This window comes from Anomaloglossus baeobatrachus, chromosome 4 (assembly GCF_048569485.1).
Source record: "Anomaloglossus baeobatrachus isolate aAnoBae1 chromosome 4, aAnoBae1.hap1, whole genome shotgun sequence".
In the NCBI taxonomy this organism is placed as follows: Eukaryota; Metazoa; Chordata; class Amphibia; order Anura; family Aromobatidae; genus Anomaloglossus; species Anomaloglossus baeobatrachus.
The window spans coordinates 706647748-706673743 of NC_134356.1; the positions used below are offsets into that span (position 1 = coordinate 706647748).

Here is a 25996-nt window from a genome sequence, read left to right on the forward strand (position 1 = left end):
CCGCAGTTTGCAATTCATATTGCGGCCAGATCTATAATTCATAACCGTATGGGTGAGATCAATAATAAAATTAAGCTGTTTTAAATAGCCAACATTAGTATATACATATCATTTGTAAAGAACAAAACACGATGTTCAGGGACAATGTATATATATATAGTTCAGTCCAGGGAAAAGGATTTTCCATATATTAATAAAGTTATATTATTACATAGGACAAATTCCTACATTTAAAGATATTATATCAACCTGATATTTGCTTTACATTATAGATAGATCACACCCATTAGGGTTAAGATGATTTCAGAGGGTCATGGTTTAGTGTACCCAGATAGTGGACCATAACGCCCAGCACCTCAATGTAAACACTGGAGCGTTATGGAACAACCATATTAACAATAATTCCTATATCACATATATTGACATAAACTCCTGGGTGTAAATGATTAGAGACACCTCCTCAAAAAATGCCCGCAAAATCTTATATCAACAGCAAAACCACCTCCATTAAGTATTAGCCGGTTCAATGAGCCATAAATTATTATACCCTGGTGGCGGACCACAACGCCCAGCACCTCGACGCGCGTTTCGCCTCTCGCTTCGTCAGGAGGTGCTGGGGTAGCCGTGGGGTCACTCTTATATAATAGAAGCCCACCTGGAGTCTTAATCCGGCGCGCGCCGCACAGCGGAGGCCGCATCGCCCACTTCCGCCGGCGTCCCGGAAGGCGCCCTGCGCATGCGCACAGAACAACCCGCGATTGGGCGCCGGCAGAGAGGGCGAGGCAGGCCCCGATATGCAGAGCGCGCTCTGACACCAGTGTGGCCGAGTGGCCATATTGGAAAGGGGCAAGAGTACTGGCAACATCCAGAACAAAATCCACATGCATGTTATAGCTTTCAGGACGGTAATTCTGATAGACAATTATACATGCCATACAATTTAATAGCATATGAAAAGGAAAGCTTTAAGGAATATAAAGAATTCAATATAGAATATTCAGAGAGCATACTCAGACGTGTTTATAAAAATCTGACATCTAGTGGACAAACCCCTATATAGCATAAAGATATGCTCAGTGATGAATCAAAAGAGGGGAAGATATTGTTATAAACACAAGCATTCACAATATTAAATATGAATATAGATATAACAGAATAATTTTCGCTTCCAGATGTTTATTTCCTCAGGATATAGCTCTCATAGTCCAGAAAAACCTTCCCATAGTGTTAACACTTCATCCCGTCCCTATGCACCATACATGTAGAACATTCTACATAAAAAAGAGAACAGAAAAAATACAAAAAACATAATTAGAATGACCAAAACAAGAATATTTAAAAAGCGAGATACAAGGTGGCAGCACTCCGGCAACAGTATCAACAAACAGTGCCAAAACAGAAAGCACAATTCATATATATATATTTATAGTCATATCAAGGAGACCGGAGGATGGAGGTAGAGACAACACAGCGGGAGATAAAGACAAGGGGACCACATGGCGGAGAGGGGCCCATTTTATTATCTGATAAGGATTTGAAATCTGTCTTATCAGATAGACCACAAATTACCCCTCGAAGATCCAAAACATTGGGTGATATGATAGTGAGGAGTCACTATATACCACCACCCTCGAACTTTTTGGAGAGGACTGGGGGTCCTAGATGGGGCTCTTTCAGTTGTGGAGATTGTGGGGCTTGCTCACAAATGGAAAGGACCTTTACCTTCCACAACTCTGCGAACAACAAAGAGTTTAAAATCGTTCACAATATCAACTGTAGGACGACGTTTGTGGTCTACTGGGCAAAATGCCCATGTGGACTCATTTACGTGGGACTCACCTCTCGTGAGTTTAGAGTGAGGATCCTGGAGCACGTCAGGGATATAAAGAGGGCGGGTTGTTCTGTGCGCATGCGCAGGGCGCCTTCCGGGACGCCGGCGGAAGTGGGCGATGCGGCCTCCGCTGTGCGGCGCGCGCCGGATTAAGACTCCAGGTGGGCTTCTATTATATAAGAGTGACCCCACGGCTACCCCAGCACCTCCTGACGAAGCGAGAGGCGAAACGCGCGTCGAGGTGCTGGGCGTTGTGGTCCGCCACCAGGGTATAATAATTTATGGCTCATTGAACCGGCTAATACTTAATGGAGGTGGTTTTGCTGTTGATATAAGATTTTGCGGGCATTTTTTGAGGAGGTGTCTCTAATCATTTACACCCAGGAGTTTATGTCAATATATGTGATATAGGAATTATTGTTAATATGGTTGTTCCATAACGCTCCAGTGTTTACATTGAGGTGCTGGGCGTTATGGTCCACTATCTGGGTACACTAAACCATGACCCTCTGAAATCATCTTAACCCTAATGGGTGTGATCTATCTATAATGTAAAGCAAATATCAGGTTGATATAATATCTTTAAATGTAGGAATTTGTCCTATGTAATAATATAACTTTATTAATATATGGAAAATCCTTTTCCCTGGACTGAACTATATATATATACATTGTCCCTGAACATCGTGTTTTGTTCTTTACAAATGATATGTATATACTAATGTTGGCTATTTAAAACAGCTTAATTTTATTATTGATCTCACCCATACGGTTATGAATTATAGATCTGGCCGCAATATGAATTGCAAACTGCGGGTTTAAGATTTGAATCCTTTGAGCTTAATTGTGCATCCTAATATAGCTGTGGGCAATCATTGGATGTGCCCTTGCCTATTTATACCCAGGAATTTATACGTATGTATGATATATGAATTTTTTGATACTATGACTGTTCCACAACGCACCAGTTATTTCTGTGTTTGTTTTTATGGGGTAGGGTTCCTTTAAACTCTGTGTACACCAGCATTTAATAAAATAATATAATATTGTGCATTAATTATGATTGAATAAAATTTGATATTTTTCTAATCATGATGGATATTGAATGGATTCTTTGACAAATCCTTATATGCAGAAACACTCTTTTTTCGGTTTCATATATGAGTAATATGGTGGGATCTGCGCTGCCTAAATTCAAATAGATATGGATCTTTGGTCCTTCTTTTTGGTTAATATTGTGTTTTCTCTCTTGGATCTAGATCTCAAAATGGACTATAAAAGTCGTGATGGTTGCTGGGCATCACAGATCGGTGAGATATTTGGTGGCGGCACCGGACAGAGCAGTGCACAATTTTCATTGCCAAATCGTGAGTTACAGATAAAAATTAAAGATCTATTGAGGAGACGGATGAGGGTATGGTGGAATAAAGCATCCCTGGAACAGTACTTATCTCGAGGGATCACGCCCAGGGGACTCAGAATTCAGGTTTTTCCCTCATTCGAAATTTCAGATGACATTTTTAAAAGAAGATGGGAGGAGGCCTGTAGCCTTTGTTCTCGTACAATGCTTGAACTTTTGATCGGCTTAGATAAGAAAAAAATAGAATCCCTCGAAACCGAAATTGAACAGGTAAACAATGAAATTAGATCTAAGATGTCCAAGGAGGCTATTGATGCCCTTGAGAAAGACATACATAAAGAAAGTGCTGAATGGGAGAATGATATAAAACAATTTAAACTCAAAAAGTTCCAGCGGGACATCAAGGATCATGAAACTAATAATGTGTTCAGATGGCATCAGACGAGGAGATTCGGCTCAAGATCTAGATCAAGATCCCAACAGAGAAACAATTCTCTCTCTTCCGATGACCGTTCAAGGAGCCCACATCCCAATTCAGATCATGTACCATCTAATGACCCCCCAGAGAGATCTGGTATGGGAGGGGTAACGACACGCAACTCCTCTAAGAAGAAAGCAAATTACCCAATGGGAGGCATGAAGGATTCTGCTCCAAAAGATAATCTTAAGGTAATTAATCTTTCAGATAGATTACTCACTCAACAACAACTTGAGGTGTTACAGTTGGGACTCTCATTTTCACCAGTTGCCAAATTTGACAGCTTTATGGCTATTAAAGATGTTCAACTGTTCAGTCGTAAGCTCTTGTACAAAAAACATTTCGCAAGAAACAGGGATGGAGTAGATTTGGTTGGACTATCTGAACAAGATAGGGAGATTGTTAGCCTTTTAGAATCATTACTGGCTGAACAAGATGAACCAGCTGGGGCAAAATTTCCACATACAGTTAAAAAACGATCCACGGCCTTTCCTCCCTTGTCATCCTGTCCCACGATAGAACTCTTCACTAGATTAGTTGTTCAGGATTTGCGAAAACTTCCTGAGGTGCGATCATATGACAACTTGAATCCAAACCAACGAAAAGCAATTAACGAACTATCTAGGATGAGGGACATTGTGGTAAAACAGGCTGACAAGGGGGGCAACGTCGTGGTTTGGCCCACTGTTAAATATGAGCACGAGGCATTCAGACAATTGAATGACCGATCATGCTATCGGAAATTGGATAGTAATCCAACTGTCTCTTTCCAAAATGAATTGGAGGGGATTTTGAAAAATGCCCTTGATGATAACATTATACCACAATCAGTCTTTGATGGATTGATCAACAGGCTTCCAACAACACCGACCATATACTTTCTACCAAAGGTCCATAAGGACATTGAAAATCCGCCCGGTAGACCCATCGTTTCGGGCATAAATGGTCTGTGTGAGCCTATATGTGTCTTTCTGGATTACTATTTGAAGCCCCTAATGATGGACCTGCCCTCGTATATAAGAGACTCCACTGACTTTTTGGTCCGTCTGCAGGACTTACATCTGGAGAGTGATACTATAATGTTCACTGCAGACGTGGAGTCTCTTTATACGTCCATCTCTCATAGAGATGGATTAAGGGCAGTGGAGTTCTTTTTGTGTACCACATCCCTTGACAGGTCGTTGATTGATCTCCTTCTCACCCTGCTCGGATTCATCCTCACCCACAACTACTTCCTCTTCAGGGGGCGCTACTATCTCCAGGAGAGGGGCACTGCTATGGGGGCGTCTTGTGCGCCCTCGTATGCGTGCCTCTTCCTGGGGTATTGGGAGCGCCTCATACAATTCCCTGAGGAGGACGGAGGTACAGTTTTAATGTGGGTGAGGTTTATAGACGATGTCTTTGCTATCTGGCAGGGTGAGAGGGAGAAACTTGATTTGTTCATGCTGGCATTGAATGACAATGCTCTAAATATAAATTTGACTTACCATTCCAGCACGGATTTTATTGAGTTCCTGGACGTAAGGGTTGTGAAGAATGAGGGCGGTTCCATAAAAACGGACATTTACAGAAAGAACACAGCTGTGAACTCTCTCCTGAGTGCCAAGTCATCTCACCCGCCACAAGTCATCAACTCAATCCCAACAGGTCAGTTCCTTAGGGCTCGACGTATATGCTCAAGTGTTGACCTGTTTGAGGGGCAAGCCCTGGAATTGAAAAAACGTTTTAAGAGCAGGCACTACACTAATAGGGCAATCCAACAGGGATATGATAGGGCAAGGGCGACCCCTAGGGACGACCTTTTGGTTCCATCTAGAAGGAAAAAAGTGGATGATCAAGTGAGGTTGATTACACCTTACCACTCTCAATGGCGCAAAATGAAGGAAGTTGTAGAGCGATATTGGCCCATTTTATTATCTGATAAGGATTTGAAATCTGTCTTATCAGATAGACCACAAATTACCCCTCGAAGATCCAAAACATTGGGTGATATGATAGTGAGGAGTCACTATATACCACCACCCTCGAACTTTTTGGAGAGGACTGGGGGTCCTAGATGGGGCTCTTTCAGTTGTGGAGATTGTGGGGCTTGCTCACAAATGGAAAGGACCTTTACCTTCCACAACTCTGCGAACAACAAAGAGTTTAAAATCGTTCACAATATCAACTGTAGGACGACGTTTGTGGTCTACTGGGCAAAATGCCCATGTGGACTCATTTACGTGGGACTCACCTCTCGTGAGTTTAGAGTGAGGATCCTGGAGCACGTCAGGGATATAAAGAGGGCTGCTGGAGTGACGAAACCTGAGGAACTTGAGCTATTAAAGAATATCCCGAAGCACTTTAGGGAGAGCCACAATTGCAACTGGCGGCTTCTTAAGTTCCGCGGGATTGATAGAGTATATTTGAGTCCTAGGGGGGGTGACCCCAAGAGAATTCTGGCACAGAGGGAGGTCAGGTGGATCACGGTGTTGGAGACGGAGAAACCAAGGGGGTTGAATGATTCCATCTCTTTTAAACCTTTCTTATAAGATCTTGCCCCCGTTGGCCCCCTCTCCGCCATGTGGTCCCCTTGTCTTTATCTCCCGCTGTGTTGTCTCTACCTCCATCCTCCGGTCTCCTTGATATGACTATAAATATATATATATGAATTGTGCTTTCTGTTTTGGCACTGTTTGTTGATACTGTTGCCGGAGTGCTGCCACCTTGTATCTCGCTTTTTAAATATTCTTGTTTTGGTCATTCTAATTATGTTTTTTGTATTTTTTCTGTTCTCTTTTTTATGTAGAATGTTCTACATGTATGGTGCATAGGGACGGGATGAAGTGTTAACACTATGGGAAGGTTTTTCTGGACTATGAGAGCTATATCCTGAGGAAATAAACATCTGGAAGCGAAAATTATTCTGTTATATCTATATTCATATTTAATATTGTGAATGCTTGTGTTTATAACAATATCTTCCCCTCTTTTGATTCATCACTGAGCATATCTTTATGCTATATAGGGGTTTGTCCACTAGATGTCAGATTTTTATAAACACGTCTGAGTATGCTCTCTGAATATTCTATATTGAATTCTTTATATTCCTTAAAGCTTTCCTTTTCATATGCTATTAAATTGTATGGCATGTATAATTGTCTATCAGAATTACCGTCCTGAAAGCTATAACATGCATGTGGATTTTGTTCTGGATGTTGCCAGTACTCTTGCCCCTTTCCAATATGGCCACTCGGCCACACTGGTGTCAGAGCGCGCTCTGCATATCGGAGCCTGCCTCGCCCTCTCTGCCGGCGCCCAATCGCGGGTTGTTCTGTGCGCATGCGCAGGGCGCCTTCCGGGACGCCGGCGGAAGTGGGCGATGCGGCCTCCGCTGTGCGGCGCGCGCCGGATTAAGACTCCAGGTGGGCTTCTATTATATAAGAGTGACCCCACGGCTACCCCAGCACCTCCTGACGAAGCGAGAGGCGAAACGCGCGTCGAGGTGCTGGGCGTTGTGGTCCGCCACCAGGGTATAATAATTTATGGCTCATTGAACCGGCTAATACTTAATGGAGGTGGTTTTGCTGTTGATATAAGATTTTGCGGGCATTTTTTGAGGAGGTGTCTCTAATCATTTACACCCAGGAGTTTATGTCAATATATGTGATATAGGAATTATTGTTAATATGGTTGTTCCATAACGCTCCAGTGTTTACATTGAGGTGCTGGGCGTTATGGTCCACTATCTGGGTACACTAAACCATGACCCTCTGAAATCATCTTAACCCTAATGGGTGTGATCTATCTATAATGTAAAGCAAATATCAGGTTGATATAATATCTTTAAATGTAGGAATTTGTCCTATGTAATAATATAACTTTATTAATATATGGAAAATCCTTTTCCCTGGACTGAACTATATATATATACATTGTCCCTGAACATCGTGTTTTGTTCTTTACAAATGATATGTATATACTAATGTTGGCTATTTAAAACAGCTTAATTTTATTATTGATCTCACCCATACGGTTATGAATTATAGATCTGGCCGCAATATGAATTGCAAACTGCGGGTTTAAGATTTGAATCCTTTGAGCTTAATTGTGCATCCTAATATAGCTGTGGGCAATCATTGGATGTGCCCTTGCCTATTTATACCCAGGAATTTATACGTATGTATGATATATGAATTTTTTGATACTATGACTGTTCCACAACGCACCAGTTATTTCTGTGTTTGTTTTTATGGGGTAGGGTTCCTTTAAACTCTGTGTACACCAGCATTTAATAAAATAATATAATATTGTGCATTAATTATGATTGAATAAAATTTGATATTTTTCTAATCATGATGGATATTGAATGGATTCTTTGACAAATCCTTATATGCAGAAACACTCTTTTTTCGGTTTCATGCTGCTTATCTCCGCTCGCTCATCTGTCTATCTCTGCTTACTCTCTTCTTACTGCTGCTTATCTCTGCTCGCTCTTCTGTCTATCTTCGCTTACTCTTCTCTTACTGCTGCTTGTCTCCGCTCGCTCTTCTATCTATCTCTGCTTACTCTCTTCTTACTGCTGCTTATCTCCGCTCGCTCTTCTGTCTATCTCCGCTTACTCTCTTCTTACTGCTGCTTATCTCCGCTCGCTCTTCTGTCTTTCTCCACTTACTCTCCTCTTACTGCTGCTTATCTCCGCTCGCTCTTCTGTCTCTCTCCGCTTACTCTCTTCTCACTGCTGCTTATCTCCTCCCGCTTTTCTGTCTATCTCTGCTTACTCTCTACTCATTGCTGCCTATCTCCGCTTGTCTTCTGTCTATCTCCGCTTACTCTCTTCTTACTGCTGCTTATCTCCGCTCGCTCTTCTGTCTATCTCTGCTTACTCTCTTCTTACTGCTGCTTATCTCTGCTCGCTCTTCTGTCTATCTCCGCTTACTCTCTTCTTACTGCTGCTTATCTCCGCTCGCTCCTCTGTCTATCTCCGCTTACTCTCTTCTTACTGCTGCTTATCTCCGCTCGCTCTTCTGTCTATCTCCGCTTACTCTCTTCTTACTGCTGCTTATCTCCGCTCGCTCTTCTGTCTATCTCCGCTTACTCTCCTCTTTCTGCTGCTTATCTCCGCTCGCTCTTCTGTCTATCTCCGCTTACTCTCTACTCATTGCTGCTTATCTCTGCTTGTCTTCTGTCTATCTCCGCTTACTCTCTTCTTACAGCTGCTTATCTCCGCTCGCTTTTCTGTCTATCTCCGCTTACTCTCTTCTTACTGCTGATTATCTCCGCTCGTTCTTCTGTCTATCTCCGCTTACTCTCTTCTTACTGCTGCTTATCTCCGCTCGCTCTTCTGTCTATCTCCGCTTACTCTCTTCTTACTGCTGCTTATCTCCGCTCGCTTTTCTGTCTATCTCCGCTTACTCTCCTCTTACTGCTGCTTATCTCCGCTCGCTCTTCTGTCTATCTCTGCTTACTCTCTTCTTACTGCTGCTTATCTCTGCTCGCTTTTCTGTCTATCTCCGCTTACTCTCTTCTTACTGCTGCTTATCTCCGCTCGCTCTTCTGTCTTTCTCCACTTACTCTCCTCTTACTGCTGCTTATCTCCGCTCGCTCTTCTGTCTCTCTCCGCTTACTCTCTTCTCACTGCTGCTTATCTCCTCCCGCTTTTCTGTCTATCTCTGCTTACTCTCTACTCATTGCTGCCTATCTCCGCTTGTCTTCTGTCTATCTCCGCTTACTCTCTTCTTACTGCTGCTTATCTCCGCTCGCTCTTCTGTCTATCTCTGCTTACTCTCTTCTTACTGCTGCTTATCTCTGCTCGCTCTTCTGTCTATCTCCGCTTACTCTCTTCTTACTGCTGCTTATCTCCGCTCGCTCCTCTGTCTATCTCCGCTTACTCTCTTCTTACTGCTGCTTATCTCCGCTCGCTCTTCTGTCTATCTCCGCTTACTCTCTTCTTACTGCTGCTTATCTCCGCTCGCTCTTCTGTCTATCTCCGCTTACTCTCCTCTTTCTGCTGCTTATCTCCGCTCGCTCTTCTGTCTATCTCCGCTTACTCTCTACTCATTGCTGCTTATCTCTGCTTGTCTTCTGTCTATCTCCGCTTACTCTCTTCTTACAGCTGCTTATCTCCGCTCGCTTTTCTGTCTATCTCCGCTTACTCTCTTCTTACTGCTGATTATCTCCGCTCGTTCTTCTGTCTATCTCCGCTTACTCTCTTCTTACTGCTGCTTATCTCCGCTCGCTCTTCTGTCTATCTCCGCTTACTCTCTTCTTACTGCTGCTTATCTCCGCTCGCTTTTCTGTCTATCTCCGCTTACTCTCCTCTTACTGCTGCTTATCTCCGCTCGCTCTTCTGTCTATCTCTGCTTACTCTCTTCTTACTGCTGCTTATCTCTGCTCGCTTTTCTGTCTATCTCCGCTTACTCTCTTCTTACTGCTGCTTATCTCTGCTCGCTTTTCTATCTCCGCTTACTCTCCTCTTACTGCTGCTTATCTCCGCTCGTTGTTCTGTCTATCTCCGCTTACTCTCCTCTTACTGCTGCTTATCTCCGCTCGCTCTTCTATCTATCTCCACTTACTCTCCTCTTACTGCTGCTTATCTCCGCTCGCTCTTCTATCTATCTCCGCTCACTCTCTTCTTACTGCTGCTTATATCCGCTCGCTCTTCTGTCTATCTCCGCTTACTCTCCTCTTACTGCTGCTTATCTCCGCTCGTTCTTCTGTCTATCTCCGCTTACTCTCTTCTTACTGCTGCTTATCTCCGCTCGCTATTCTGTCTATCTCCGCTCACTCTCTTCTTACTGCTGCTTATCTCCGCTCGCTCTTCTATCTATCTCCGCTTACTCTCTTCTTACTGCTGCTTATCTCTGCTCGCTCTTCTGTCTATCTCCGCTTACTCTCTTCTTACTGCTGCTTATCTCCGCTCGTTCTTCTGTCTATCTCCACTTACTCTCTTCTTACTGCTGCTTATCTCCGCTCGCTCTTCTGTCTATCTCCGCTTACTCTCTTCTTAGTGCTGCTTATCTCCGCTCGCTCTTCTGTCTATCTCCGCTTACTCTCTTCTTACTGCTGCTTATCTCCGCTCGTTCTTCTGTCTATCTCCGCTTACTCTCTTCTTACTGCTGCTTATCTCCGCTCGCTCTTCTGTCTATCTCCGCTTACTCTCTTCTTAGTGCTGCTTATCTCCGCTCGCTCTTCTGTCTATCTCTGCTTACTCTCTTCTTACTGCTGCTTATCTCCGCTCGCTCTTCTGTCTATCTCCGCTTACTCTCTTCTTACTGCTGCTTATCTCCGCTCGCTCTTCTGTCTATCTCCGCTTACTCTCTTCTTACTGCTGCTTATCTCCGCTCGCTCTTCTGTCTATCTCCGCTTACTCTCTTCTTACTGCTGCTTGTCTCCGCTCGCTCCTCTGTCTATCTCCGCTTACTCTCTTCTTACTGCTGCTTATCTCCGCTCGCTCTTCTGTCTATCTCCGCTTACTCTCTTCTTACTGCTGCTTATCTCCGCTCGCTCATCTGTCTATCTCTGCTTACTCTCCTCTTACTGCTGCTTATCTCCGCTCGCTCATCTGTCTATCTCTGCTTACTCTCTTCTTACTGCTGCTTATCTCTGCTCGCTTTTCTATCTCCGCTTACTCTCTTCTTACTGCTGCTTATCTCTGCTCGCTCATCTGTCTATCTCCGCTTACTCCCCTCTTACTGCTGCTTATCTCCGCTCGCTTTTCTGTCTATCTCCGCTTACTCTCTTCTTACTGCTGCTTATCTCCGCTCGCTATTCTGTCTATCTCCGCTTACTCTCTTCTTACTGCTGCTTATCTCCGCTCGTTCTTCTGTCTATCTCCGCTTACTCTCTTCTTACTGCTGCTTATCTCCGCTCGCTCTTCTGTCTATCTCCGCTTACTCTCTTCTTACTGCTGCTTATCTCCGCTCGTTCTTCTGTCTATCTCCGCTTACTCTCTTCTTACTGCTGCTTATCTCCGCTCGCTCTTCTGTCTATCTCTGCTTACTCTCTTCTTACTGCTGCTTATCTCTGCTCGCTCTTCTGTCTATCTCCGCTTACTCTCTTCTTACTGCTGCTTATCTCCGCTCGTTCTTCTATCTATCTCCGCTTACTCCCCTCTTACTGCTGCTTATCTCCGCTCGTTCTTCTATCTATCTCCGCTTACTCTCCTCTTACTGCTGCTTATCTCTGCTCGCTCTTCTGTCTATCTCCGCTTACTCTCTTCTTACTGCTGCTTATCTCCGCTTGCTCTTCTGTCTATCTCCGCTTACTCTCTTCTTACTGCTGCTTATCTCCGCTTGCTCTTCTGTCTATCTCCGCTTGCTCTTCTGTCTATCTCCGCTTACTCTCCTCTTACTGCTGCTTATCTCTGCTCGCTCTTCTGTCTATCTCCGCTTACTCTCTTCTTACTGCTGCTTATCTCCGCTCGTTCTTCTATCTATCTCCGCTTACTCTTTTCTTACTGCTGCTTATCTCCGCTCGCTCTTCTGTCTATCTCCGCTTACTCTCCTCTTACTGCTGCTTGTCTCCGCTCGCTCTTCTGTCTATCTCCGCTTACTCTCCTCTTACTGCTGCTTGTCTCCGCTCGCTCTTCTGTCTATCTCCGCTTACTCTCCTCTTACTGCTGCTTATCTCCGCTCGTTCTTCTGTCTATCTCCGCTTAATCTCTTCTTACTGCTGCTTATCTCCGCTCGTTCTTCTATCTATCTCTGCTTACTCTCTTCTTACTGCTGCTTATCTCCGCTCGCTCTTCTGTCTATCTCCGCTTACTCTCCTCTTACTGCTGCTTATCTCCGCTCGCTCTTCTGTCTATCTCCGCTTACTCTCTTCTTACTGCTGCTTATCTCCGCTCGCTCTTCTGTCTATCTCCGCTTACTCTCCTCTTACTGCTGCTTATCTCCGCTCGTTCTTCTGTCTATCTCCACTTACTCTCCTCTTACTGCTGCTTATCTCCGCTCGCTCTTCTATCTATCTCTGCTTACTCTCTTCTTACTGCTGCTTATCTCCGCTCGCTCTTCTGTCTATCCCTGCTTACTCTCTTCTCACTGCTGCTTATCTCCGCTCGCTTTTCTGTCTATCTCTGCTTACTCTCTACTCATTGCTGCTTATCTCTGCTTGTCTTCTGTCTATCTCCGCTTACTCTCTTCTTACAGCTGCTTATCTCCGCTCGCTCTTCTATCTATCTCTGCTTACTCTCTTCTTACTGCTGCTTATCTCCGCTCGCTCTTCTGTCTATCTCCGCTTACTCTCTTCTTACTGCTGCTTATCTCCGCTCGCTCTTTTGTCTATCTCCGCTTACTCTCTTCTCACTGCTGCTTATCTCCGCTCGCTTTTCTGTCTATCTCTGCTTACTCTCTACTCATTGCTGCTTATCTCTGCTTGTCTTCTGTCTATCTCCGCTTACTCTCCTCTTACTGCTGCTTATCTCCGCTCGCTCTTCTGTCTATCTCCGCTTACTCTCCTCTTACTGCTGCTTATCTCCGCTCGCTCTTCTGTCTATCTCCGCTTACTCTCTTCTTACTGCTGCTTATCTCCGCTCGCTCTTCTGTCTATCTCCGCTTACTCTCCTCTTACTGCTGCTTATCTCCGCTCGTTCTTCTGTCTATCTCCACTTACTCTCCTCTTACTGCTGCTTATCTCCGCTCGCTCTTCTATCTATCTCTGCTTACTCTCTTCTTACTGCTGCTTATCTCCGCTCGCTCTTCTGTCTATCTCCGCTTACTCTCTTCTCACTGCTGCTTATCTCCGCTCGCTTTTCTGTCTATCTCTGCTTACTCTCTACTCATTGCTGCTTATCTCTGCTTGTCTTCTGTCTATCTCCGCTTACTCTCTTCTTACAGCTGCTTATCTCCGCTCGCTCTTCTATCTATCTCTGCTTACTCTCTTCTTACTGCTGCTTATCTCCGCTCGCTCTTCTGTCTATCTCCGCTTACTCTCTTCTTACTGCTGCTTATCTCCGCTCGCTCTTTTGTCTATCTCCGCTTACTCTCTTCTCACTGCTGCTTATCTCCGCTCGCTTTTCTGTCTATCTCTGCTTACTCTCTACTCATTGCTGCTTATCTCTGCTTGTCTTCTGTCTATCTCCGCTTACTCTCTTCTTACAGCTGCTTATCTCCGCTCGCTTTTCTGTCTATCTCCGCTTACTCTCTTCTTACTGCTGATTATCTCCGCTCGTTCTTCTGTCTATCTCCGCTTACTCTTTTCTTACTGCTGCTTATCTCCGCTCGCTCTTCTGTCTATCTCCGCTTACTCTCTTCTTACTGCTGCTTATCTCCGCTCGCTTTTCTGTCTATCTCCGCTTACTCTCCTCTTACTGCTGCTTATCTCCGCTCGCTCTTCTGTCTATCTCTGCTTACTCTCTTCTTACTGCTGCTTATCTCTGCTCGCTCTTCTGTCTATCTTCGCTTACTCTTCTCTTACTGCTGCTTGTCTCCGCTCGCTCTTCTATCTATCTCTGCTTACTCTCTTCTTACTGCTGCTTATCTCTGCTCGCTCTTCTGTCTATCTTCGCTTACTCTTCTCTTACTGCTGCTTGTCTCCGCTCGCTCTTCTGTCTATCTCCGCTTACTCTCTTCTTACTGCTGCTTATCTCCGCTCGCTCTTCTGTCTATCTCCGCTTACTCTCTTCTTACTGCTGCTTATCTCCGCTCGCTCTTCTGTCTTTCTCCACTTACTCTCCTCTTACTGCTGCTTATCTCCGCTCGCTCTTCTGTCTATCTCTGCTTACTCTCTTCTTACTGCTGCTTATCTCCGCTCGTTCTTCTGTCTATCTCTGCTTACTCCCCTCTGACTGCTGCTTATCTCCGCTCGCTCTTCTGTCTATCTCCGCTTACTCTTTTCTTACTGCTGCTTATCTTTGCTCGCTCTTCTGTCTATCTCTGCTTACTCTCTTCTTACTGCTGCTTATCTCTGCTCGCTCTTCTGTCTATCTTCGCTTACTCTTCTCTTACTGCTGCTTATCTCCGCTCGTTCTTCTATCTATCTCCGCTTACTCTCTTCTTACTGCTGCTTATCTCCGCTCGCTCTTCTATCTATCTCTGCTTACTCTCTTCTTACTGCTGCTTATCTCCGCTCGCTCTTCTGTCTATCTCCGCTTACTCTCTTCTTACTGCTGCTTATCTCCGCTCGCTCTTTTGTCTTTCTCCACTTACTCTCCTCTTACTGCTGCTTATCTCCGCTCGCTCTTCTGTCTATCTCCGCTTACTCTCTTCTCACTGCTGCTTATCTCCTCCCGCTTTTCTGTCTATCTCTGCTTACTCTCTACTCATTGCTGCTTATCTCCGCTTGTCTTCTGTCTATCTCCGCTTACTCTCTTCTTACTGTTGCTTATCTCCGCTCGCTTTTCTGTCTATCTCCGCTTACTCTCTTCTTACTGCTGCTTATCTCTGCTCGCTCTTCTGTCTATCTCCGCTTACTCTCTTCTTACTGCTGCTTATCTCTGCTCGCTCATCTGTCTATCTCCGCTTACTCTCCTCTTACTGCTGCTTATCTCCGCTCGCTCTTCTGTCTATCTCTGCTTACTCTCTTCTTACTGCTGCTTATCTCCGCTCGCTCTTCTGTCTATCTCCGCTTACTCTCTTCTTACTGCTGCTTATCTCCGCTCGCTCTTCTGTCTATCTCCGCTTACTCTCCTCTTACTGCTGCTTGTCTCCGCTCGCTCTTCTGTCTATCTCCGCTTACTCTCTTCTTACTGCTGCTTATCTCCGCTCGTTCTTCTGTCTATCTCCGCTTACTCTCCTCTTACTGCTGCTTATCTCCGCTCGCTCTTCTGTCTATCTCCGCTTACTCTCTTCTTACTGCTGCTTATCTCCGCTCGTTCTTCTGTCTATCTCTGCTTACTCTCTTCTTACTGCTGCTTATCTCCGCTCGTTCTTCTGTCTATCTCCGCTTACTCTCTTCTTACTGCTGCTTATCTCCGCTCACTCCTCTGTCTATCTCCGCTTACTCTCTTCTTACTGCTGCTTATCTCCGCTCGTTCTTCTGTCTATCTCCGCTTACTCTCTTCTTACTGCTGCTTATCCCCGCTTGCTCTTCTGTCTATCTCCGCTTACTCTCTTCTTACTGCTGCTTATCTCCGCTCGCTCTTCTGTCTATCTCCGCTTACTCTCTTCTTACTGCTGCTTATCTCCGCTCGCTCTTCTGTGTATCTCCACTTACTCTCTTCTTACTGCTGCTCTTCCCCGCTCGCTCTTCTGTCTATCTCCGCTTACTCTCTTCTTACTGCTGCTTATCTCCGCTCACTCCTCTGTCTATCTCCGCTTACTCTCTTCTTACTGCTGCTTATCTCCGCTCGTTCTTCTGTCTATCTCCGCTTACTCTCTTCTTACTGCTGCTTATCCCCGCTTGCTCTTCTGTCTATCTCCGCTTACTCTCTTCTTACTGCTGCTTATCTCTGCTCGCTCTTCTGTCTATCTCCGCTTACTCCCCTCTTACTGCTGCTTGTCTCCGCTCGCTCTTCTGTCTATCTCCGCTTACTCCCTTCTTACTGCTGCTTATCTCCGCTCGTTCTTCTGTCTATCTCCGCTTACTCTCTTCTTACGGCTGCTTATCTCCGCTCGCTCTTCTGTGTATCTCCACTTACTCTCTTCTTACTGCTGCTTGTCCCCGCTCGCTCTTCTGTCTATCTCCGCTTACTCTCTTCTTACTGCTGCTTATCTCCGCTTGCTTTTCTGTCTATCTCTGCTTACTCTCTTCTTACTGCTGCTTATCTCCGCTCGCTCTTCTGTCTATCTCCGCTTACTCTCCTCTTACTGCTGCTTATCTCCGCTCGTTCTTCTGTCTATCTCCGCTTACTCTCTTCTTACTGCTGCTTATCTCCGCTCGTTCTTCTATCTATCTCCGCTTACTCTCCTCTTACTGCTGCTTATCTCCGCTCGCTCTTCTATCTATCTCTGCTTACTCTCTTCTTACTGCTGCTTATCTCCGCTCGCTCTTCTGTCTATCTCCGCTTACTCTCTTCTTACTGCTGCTTATCTCCGCTCGCTCTTCTATCTATCTCTGCTTACTCTCTTCTTACTGCTGCTTATCTCCGCTCGTTTTTCTGTCTATCTCCGCTTACTCTCTTCTTACTGCTGCTTATCTCCGCTCGCTCTTCTGTCTATCTCCACTTACTCTCTTCTTACTGCTGCTTATCTCCGCTCGCTCTTCTATCTATCTCCGCTTACTCCCCTCTTACTGCTGCTTATCTCCGCTCGCTCTTCTGTCTATCTCCGCTTACTCTCTTCTTACTGCTGCTTATCTCCGCTCGTTTTTCTGTCTATCTCCGCTTACTCTCTTCTTACTGCTGCTTATCCCCGCTCGTTCTTCTATCTATCTCCGCTTACTCTCCTCTTACTGCTGCTTATCTCCGCTCGTTCTTCTATCTATCTCCGCTTACTCTCCTCTTACTGCTGCTTATCTCCGCTCGCTCTTCTGTCTATCTTCGCTTACTCTCTTCTTACTGCTACTTTTCTCCGCTCGTTCTTCTATCTATCTCCACTTACTCTCCTCTTTCTGCTGCTTATCTCCGCTCGCTCTTCTATCTATCTCCGCTTACTCTCCTCTTACTGCTGCTTATCTCTGCTCGCTCTTCTATCTATCTCCGCTTACTCTCCTCTTACTGCTGCTTATCTCTGCTCGCTCTTCTATCTATCTCCGCTTACTCTCCTCGTACTGCTGCTTATCTCCGCTCGCTCTTCTGTCTATCTCCGCTTACTCTCTGCTTACTGCTGATTATCTCCGCTCGTTCTTCTATCTATCTCCACTTACTCTCTTCTTACTGCTGCTTATCTCCGCTCGCTCTTCTGTCTATCTCCGCTTACTCTCTTCTTACTGCTGCTTATCTCCGCTCGCTCTTCTATCTATCTCTGCTTACTCTCTTCTTACTGCTGCTTATCTCCGCTCGCTCTTCTGTCTTTCTCCGCTTACTCTCCTCTTACTGCTGCTTATCTCCGCTCGCTCTTCTATCTATCTCCGCTTACTCTCTTCTTACTGCTGCTTATCTCCGCTCGCTCTTCTATCTATCTCTGCTTACTCTCTTCTTACTGCTGCTTATCTCCGCTCGCTCTTCTATCTACCTCCGCTTACTCTCTTCTTACTGCTGCTTATCTCCGCTCGCTCTTCTATCTATCTCCGCTTACTCTCTTCTTACTGCTGCTTATCTCCGCTCGCTCTTCTGTCTATCTCCGCTTACTCTCTTCTTAGTGCTGCTTATCTCCGCTCGCTCTTCTGTCTATCTCCGCTTACTCTCTTCTTACTGCTGCTTATCTCCGCTCGCTCTTCTGTCTATCTCCGCTTACTCTCTTCTTACTGCTGCTTGTCTCCGCTCGCTCCTCTGTCTATCTCCGCTTACTCTCTTCTTACTGCTGCTTATCTCCGCTCGCTCTTCTGTCTATCTCCGCTTACTCTCTTCTTACTGCTGCTTATCTCCGCTCGCTCTTCTATCTATCTCCGCTTACTCTCTTCTTACTGCTGCTTATCTCCGCTCGCTCTTCTGTCTATCTCCGCTTACTCTCTTCTTACTGCTGCTTGTCTCCGCTCGCTCCTCTGTCTATCTCCGCTTACTCTCTTCTTACTGCTGCTTATCTCCGCTCGCTCTTCTGTCTATCTCCGCTTACTCTCTTCTTACTGCTGCTTATCTCCGCTCGCTCTTCTGTCTATCTCTGCTTACTCTCCTCTTACTGCTGCTTATCTCCGCTCGCTATTCTGTCTATCTCCGCTTACTCTCTTCTTACTGCTGCTTATCTCCGCTCGCTCTTCTGTCTATCTCCGCTTAAGGCCCTGTCATACACAGAGCTAAATCTTTGGCAGATCTGTGGTTGCAGTGAAATCATGGACATATTGTTCCATTTGTACACAACCACAAACCTGGCACTGATTGTCCACAATTTCACTGCAACCACAGATCTGCCGCAGATTTATCTGTGTGTGTGACAGGGCCTTTACTCTCTTCTTACTGCTGCTTATCTCCGCTCGTTCTTCTGTCTATCTCCGCTTACTCTCTTCTTACTGCTGCTTATCTCCGCTCGCTCTTCTGTCTATCTCCGCTTACTCTCTTCTTACTGCTGCTTATCTCCGCTCGCTCTTCTGTCTATCTCCGCTTACTCTCTTCTTACTGCTGCTTATCTCCGCTCGCTCTTCTATCTATCTCCGCTTACTCTCTTCTTACTGCTGCTTATCTCCGCTCGTTCTTCTATCTATCTCTGCTTACTCTCTTCTTACTGCTGCTTATCTCCGCTCGTTCTTCTATCTATCTCCGCTTACTCCCCTCTTACTGCTGCTTATCTCCGCTCGTTCTTCTATCTATCTCCGCTTACTCTCTTCTTACTGCTGCTTATCTCCGCTTGCTCTTCTGTCTATCTCCGCTTACTCTCTTCTTACTGCTGCTTATCTCCGCTTGCTCTTCTGTCTATCTCCGCTTACTCTCCTCTTACTGCTGCTTATCTCCGCTCGCTCTTCTGTCTATCTCCGCTTACTCTCTTCTTACTGCTGCTTATCTCCGCTTGCTCTTCTGTCTATCTCCGCTTGCTCTTCTGTCTATCTCCGCTCGCTCTTCTTTCTATCTCCGCTTACTCTCCTCTTACTGCTGCTTGTCTCCGCTCGCTCTTCTGTCTATCTCCGCTTACTCTCCTCTTACTGCTGCTTGTCTCCGCTCGCTCTTCTGTCTATCTCCGCTTACTCTCCTCTTACTGCTGCTTATCTCCGCTCGTTCTTCTGTCTATCTCCGCTTACTCTCCTCTTACTGCTGCTTATCTCCGCTCGTTCTTCTGTCTATCTCCGCTTACTCTCTTCTTACTGCTGCTTATCTCCGCTCGCTCTTCTGTCTATCTCCACTTACTCTCTTCTTACTGCTGCTTATCTCCGCTCGCTCTTCTATCTATCTCCGCTTACTCCCCTCTTACTGCTGCTTATCTCCGCTCGCTCTTCTGTCTATCTCCGCTTACTCTCTTCTTACTGCTGCTTATCTCCGCTCGTTTTTCTGTCTATCTCCGCTTACTCTCCTCTTACTGCTGCTTATCTCCGCTCGTTCTTCTATCTATCTCCGCTTACTCTCCTCTTACTGCTGCTTATCTCCGCTCGCTCTTCTGTCTATCTTCGCTTACTCTCTTCTTACTGCTACTTTTCTCCGCTCGCTCTTCTGTCTATCTTCGCTTACTCTCTTCTTACTGCTGCTTATCTCCGCTCGCTCTTCTGTCTATCTCCGCTTACTCTCTTCTTACTGCTACTTTTCTCCGCTCGTTCTTCTATCTATCTCCACTTACTCTCCTCTTTCTGCTGCTTATCTCCGCTCGCTCTTCTATCTATCTCCGCTTACTCTCCTCTTACTGCTGCTTATCTCTGCTCGCTCTTCTATCTATCTCCGCTTACTCTCCTCTTACTGCTGCTTATCTCTGCTCGCTCTTCTATCTATCTCCGCTTACTCTCCTCGTACTGCTGCTTATCTCCGCTCGCTCTTCTGTCTATCTCCGCTTACTCTCTGCTTACTGCTGATTATCTCCGCTCGTTCTTCTATCTATCTCCACTTACTCTCTTCTTACTGCTGCTTATCTCCGCTCGCTCTTCTGTCTATCTCCGCTTACTCTCTTCTTACTGCTGCTTATCTCCGCTCGCTCTTCTATCTATCTCTGCTTACTCTCTTCTTACTGCTGCTTATCTCCGCTCGCTCTTCTGTCTATCTCCGCTTACTCTCTTCTTACTGCTGCTTATCTCCGCTCGCTCTTCTGTCTATCTCCGCTTACTCTCCTCTTACTGCTGCTTATCTCCGCTCGCTCTTCTATCTATCTCCGCTTACTCTCTTCTTACTGCTGCTTATCTCCGCTCGCTCTTCTATCTATCTCTGCTTACTCTCTTCTTACTGCTGCTTATCTCCGCTCGCTCTTCTATCTATCTCCGCTTACTCTCTTCTTACTGCTGCTTATCTCCGCTCGCTCTTCTATCTATCTCCGCTTACTCTCTTCTTACTGCTGCTTATCTCCGCTCGCTCTTCTGTCTATCTCCGCTTACTCTCTTCTTAGTGCTGCTTATCTCCGCTCGCTCTTCTGTCTATCTCCGCTTACTCTCTTCTTACTGCTGCTTATCTCCGCTCGCTCTTCTGTCTATCTCCGCTTACTCTCTTCTTACTGCTGCTTATCTCCGCTCGTTCTTCTGTCTATCTCCGCTTACTCTCTTCTTACTGCTGCTTATCTCCGCTCGCTCTTCTGTCTATCTCCGCTTACTCTCTTCTTAGTGCTGCTTATCTCCGCTCGCTCTTCTGTCTATCTCCGCTTACTCTCTTCTTACTGCTGCTTATCTCCGCTCGCTCTTCTGTCTATCTCCGCTTACTCTCTTCTTACTGCTGCTTATCTCCGCTCGCTCTTCTGTCTATCTCCGCTTACTCTCTTCTTACTGCTGCTTGTCTCCGCTCGCTCCTCTGTCTATCTCCGCTTACTCTCTTCTTACTGCTGCTTATCTCCGCTCGCTCTTCTGTCTATCTCCGCTTACTCTCTTCTTACTGCTGCTTATCTCCGCTCGCTCATCTGTCTATCTCTGCTTACTCTCCTCTTACTGCTGCTTATCTCCGCTCGCTCATCTGTCTATCTCTGCTTACTCTCTTCTTACTGCTGCTTATCTCTGCTCGCTTTTCTATCTCCGCTTACTCTCTTCTTACTGCTGCTTATCTCTGCTCGCTCATCTGTCTATCTCCGCTTACTCCCCTCTTACTGCTGCTTATCTCCGCTCGCTTTTCTGTCTATCTCCGCTTACTCTCTTCTTACTGCTGCTTATCTCCGCTCGCTATTCTGTCTATCTCCGCTTACTCTCTTCTTACTGCTGCTTATCTCCGCTCGCTCTTCTGTCTATCTCCGCTTAAGGCCCTGTCATACACAGAGCTAAATCTTTGGCAGATCTGTGGTTGCAGTGAAATCATGGACATATTGTTCCATTTGTACACAGCCACAAACCTGGCACTGATTGTCCACAATTTCACTGCAACCACAGATCTGCTGCAGATTTATCTGTGTGTGTGACAGGGCCTTTACTCTCTTCTTACTGCTGCTTATCTCCGCTCGTTCTTCTGTCTATCTCCGCTTACTCTCTTCTTACTGCTGCTTATCTCCGCTCGCTCTTCTGTCTATCTCCGCTTACTCTCTTCTTACTGCTGCTTATCTCCGCTCGCTCTTCTGTCTATCTCCGCTTACTCTCTTCTTACTGCTGCTTATCTCCGCTCGCTCTTCTATCTATCTCCGCTTACTCTCTTCTTACTGCTGCTTATCTCCGCTCGTTCTTCTGTCTATCTCTGCTTACTCTCTTCTTACTGCTGCTTATCTCTGCTCGCTCTTCTGTCTATCTCCGCTTACTCTCTTCTTACTGCTGCTTATCTCCGCTCGTTCTTCTGTCTATCTCTGCTTACTCTCTTCTTACTGCTGCTTATCTCTGCTCGCTCTTCTGTCTATCTCCGCTTACTCCCCTCTTACTGCTTCTTATCTCCGCTCGTTCTTCTATCTATCTCCGCTTACTCTCTTCTTACTGCTGCTTATCTCCGCTTGCTCTTCTGTCTATCTCCGCTTACTCTCTTCTTACTGCTGCTTATCTCCGCTCGTTCTTCTGTCTATCTCTGCTTACTCTCTTCTTACTGCTGCTTATCTCTGCTCGCTCTTCTGTCTATCTCCGCTTACTCCCCTCTTACTGCTTCTTATCTCCGCTCGTTCTTCTATCTATCTCCGCTTACTCTCTTCTTACTGCTGCTTATCTCCGCTCGTTCTTCTATCTATCTCTGCTTACTCTCTTCTTACTGCTGCTTATCTCCGCTTGCTCTTCTGTCTATCTCCGCTTACTCTCCTCTTACTGCTGCTTATCTCTGCTCGCTCTTCTGTCTATCTCCGCTTACTCTCTTCTTACTGCTGCTTATCTCCGCTTGCTCTTCTGTCTATCTCCGCTTACTCTCTTCTTACTGCTGCTTATCTCCGCTTGCTCTTCTGTCTATCTCCGCTTGCTCTTCTGTCTATCTCCGCTCGCTCTTCTGTCTATCTCCGCTTACTCTCCTCTTACTGCTGCTTATCTCTGCTCGCTCTTCTGTCTATCTCCGCTTACTCTCTTCTTACTGCTGCTTATCTCCGCTCGTTCTTCTATCTATCTCCGCTTACTCTTTTCTTACTGCTGCTTATCTCCGCTCGCTCTTCTGTCTATCTCCGCTTACTCTCCTCTTACTGCTGCTTGTCTCCGCTCGCTCTTCTGTCTATCTCCGCTTACTCTCCTCTTACTGCTGCTTGTCTCCGCTCGCTCTTCTGTCTATCTCCGCTTACTCTCCTCTTACTGCTGCTTATCTCCGCTCGTTCTTCTGTCTATCTCCGCTTACTCTCTTCTTACTGCTGCTTATCTCCGCTCGTTCTTCTATCTATCTCTGCTTACTCTCTTCTTACTGCTGCTTATCTCCGCTCGCTCTTCTGTCTATCTCCGCTTACTCTCCTCTTACTGCTGCTTATCTCCGCTCGCTCTTCTGTCTATCTCCGCTTACTCTCTTCTTACTGCTGCTTATCTCCGCTCGTTCTTCTATCTATCTCTGCTTACTCTCTTCTTACTGCTGCTTATCTCTGCTCGCTCTTCTGTCTATCTTCGCTTACTCTTCTCTTACTGCTGCTTGTCTCCGCTCGCTCTTCTATCTATCTCTGCTTACTCTCTTCTTACTGCTGCTTATCTCTGCTCGCTCTTCTGTCTATCTTCGCTTACTCTTCTCTTACTGCTGCTTGTCTCCGCTCGCTCTTCTGTCTATCTCCGCTTACTCTCTTCTTACTGCTGCTTATCTCCGCTCGCTCTTCTGTCTATCTCCGCTTACTCTCTTCTTACTGCTGCTTATCTCCGCTCGCTCTTCTGTCTTTCTCCACTTACTCTCCTCTTACTGCTGCTTATCTCCGCTCGTTCTTCTATCTATCTCTGCTTACTCTCTTCTTACTGCTGCTTATCTCTGCTCGCTCTTCTGTCTATCTTCGCTTACTCTTCTCTTACTGCTGCTTATCTCCGCTCGTTCTTCTATCTATCTCCGCTTACTCTCTTCTTACTGCTGCTTATCTCCGCTCGCTCTTCTATCTATCTCTGCTTACTCTCTTCTTACTGCTGCTTATCTCCGCTCGCTCTTCTGTCTATCTCCGCTTACTCTCTTCTTACTGCTGCTTATCTCCGCTCGCTCTTCTGTCTTTCTCCACTTACTCTCCTCTTACTGCTGCTTATCTCCGCTCGCTCTTCTGTCTATCTCCGCTTACTCTCTTCTCACTGCTGCTTATCTCCTCCTGCTTTTCTGTCTATCTCTGCTTACTCTCCTCTTACTGCTGCTTATCTCCGCTCGCTCTTCTGTCTATCTCCGCTTACTCTCTACTCATTGCTGCTTATCTCCGCTTGTCTTCTGTCTATCTCCGCTTACTCTCTTCTTACTGTTGCTTATCTCCGCTCGCTTTTCTGTCTATCTCCGCTTACTCTCCTCTTACTGCTGCTTATCTCCGCTCGCTCTTCTGTCTATCTCTGCTTACTCTCTTCTTACTGCTGCTTATCTCCGCTCGCTCTTCTGTCTATCTCCGCTTACTCTCTTCTTACTGCTGCTTATCTCCGCTCGTTCTTCTGTCTATCTCCGCTTACTCTCCTCTTACTGCTGCTTGTCTCCGCTCGCTCTTCTGTCTATCTCCGCTTACTCTCTTCTTACTGCTGCTTATCTCCGCTCGTTCTTCTGTCTATCTCTGTTTACTCTCTTCTTACTGCTGCTTATCTCCGCTCGTTCTTCTGTCTATCTCCGCTTACTCTCTTCTTACTGCTGCTTATCTCCGCTCACTCCTCTGTCTATCTCCGCTTACTCTCTTCTTACTGCTGCTTATCTCCGCTCGTTCTTCTGTCTATCTCCGCTTACTCTCTTCTTACTGCTGCTTATCCCCGCTTGCTCTTCTGTCTATCTCCGCTTACTCTCTTCTTACTGCTGCTTATCTCCGCTCGCTCTTCTGTCTATCTCCGCTTACTCTCTTCTTACTGCTGCTTATCTCCGCTCGCTCTTCTGTGTATCTCCACTTACTCTCTTCTTACTGCTGCTCTTCCCCGCTCGCTCTTCTGTCTATCTCCGCTTACTCTCTTCTTACTGCTGCTTATCTCCGCTCGTTCTTCTGTCTATCTCCGCTTACTCTCTTCTTACGGCTGCTTATCTCCGCTCGCTCTTCTGTGTATCTCCACTTACTCTCTTCTTACTGCTGCTTGTCCCCGCTCGCTCTTCTGTCTATCTCCGCTTACTCTCTTCTTACTGCTGCTTATCTCCGCTTGCTTTTCTGTCTATCTCTGCTTACTCTCTTCTTACTGCTGCTTATCTCCGCTCGCTCTTCTGTCTATCTCCGCTTACTCTCCTCTTACTGCTGCTTATCTCCGCTCGTTCTTCTGTCTATCTCCGCTTACTCTCCTCTTACTGCTGCTTATCTTTGCTCGCTCTTCTGTCTATCTCCGCTTACTCTCTTCTTACTGCTGCTTATCTCCGCTCGTTCTTCTATCTATCTCCGCTTACTCTCCTCTTACTGCTGCTTATCTCCGCTCGCTCTTCTATCTATCTCTGCTTACTCTCTTCTTACTGCTGCTTATCTCCACTCGCTCTTCTATCTATCTCAGCTTACTCTCTTCTTACTGCTGCTTATCTCCGCTCGCTCTTCTATCTATCTCTGCTTACTCTCTTCTTACTGCTGCTTATCTCCGCTCGTTTTTCTGTCTATCTCCGCTTACTCTCTTCTTACTGCTGCTTATCTCCGCTCGCTCTTCTATCTATCTCCGCTTACTCTCCTCTTACTGCTGCTTATCTCCGCTCGCTCTTCTGTCTATCTTCGCTTACTCTCTTCTTACTGCTACTTTTCTCCGCTCGTTCTTCTATCTATCTCCACTTACTCTCCTCTTTCTGCTGCTTATCTCCGCTCGCTCTTCTATCTATCTCCGCTTACTCTCCTCTTACTGCTGCTTATCTCTGCTCGCTCTTCTATCTATCTCCGCTTACTCTCCTCTTACTGCTGCTTATCTCTGCTCGCTCTTCTATCTATCTCCGCTTACTCTCCTCTTACTGCTGCTTATCTCCGCTCGCTCTTCTGTCTATCTCCGCTTACTCTCTTCTTACTGCTGCTTATCTCCGCTCGCTCTTCTGTCTATCTCCGCTTACTCTCCTCGTACTGCTGCTTATCTCCGCTCGCTCTTCTGTCTATCTCCGCTTACTCTCTGCTTACTGCTGATTATCTCCGCTCGTTCTTCTATCTATCTCCACTTACTCTCTTCTTACTGCTGCTTATCTCCGCTCGCTCTTCTGTCTATCTCCGCTTACTCTCTTCTTACTGCTGCTTATCTCCGCTCGCTCTTCTATCTATCTCTGCTTACTCTCTTCTTACTGCTGCTTATC

At 45.9% G+C, this 25996-nt stretch overlaps 1 protein-coding gene and 1 long non-coding RNA gene across 4 annotated transcripts in view; both read left to right on the top strand.

The window, feature by feature from the left end:
• The window catches only part of SLC2A4 (solute carrier family 2 member 4), a 322167-nt gene that overhangs the window by 77915 nt on the left and 218256 nt on the right, over nt 1–25996 (top strand). The gene's annotated exons all lie outside the window — the stretch shown is intronic.
• LOC142302208 (uncharacterized) lies at nt 3106–7962 on the top strand. The gene is made up of 3 exons (XR_012752949.1): nt 3106–3860; nt 5165–5316; nt 6458–7962. It is a non-coding gene; the product is annotated as an uncharacterized LOC142302208 (long non-coding RNA).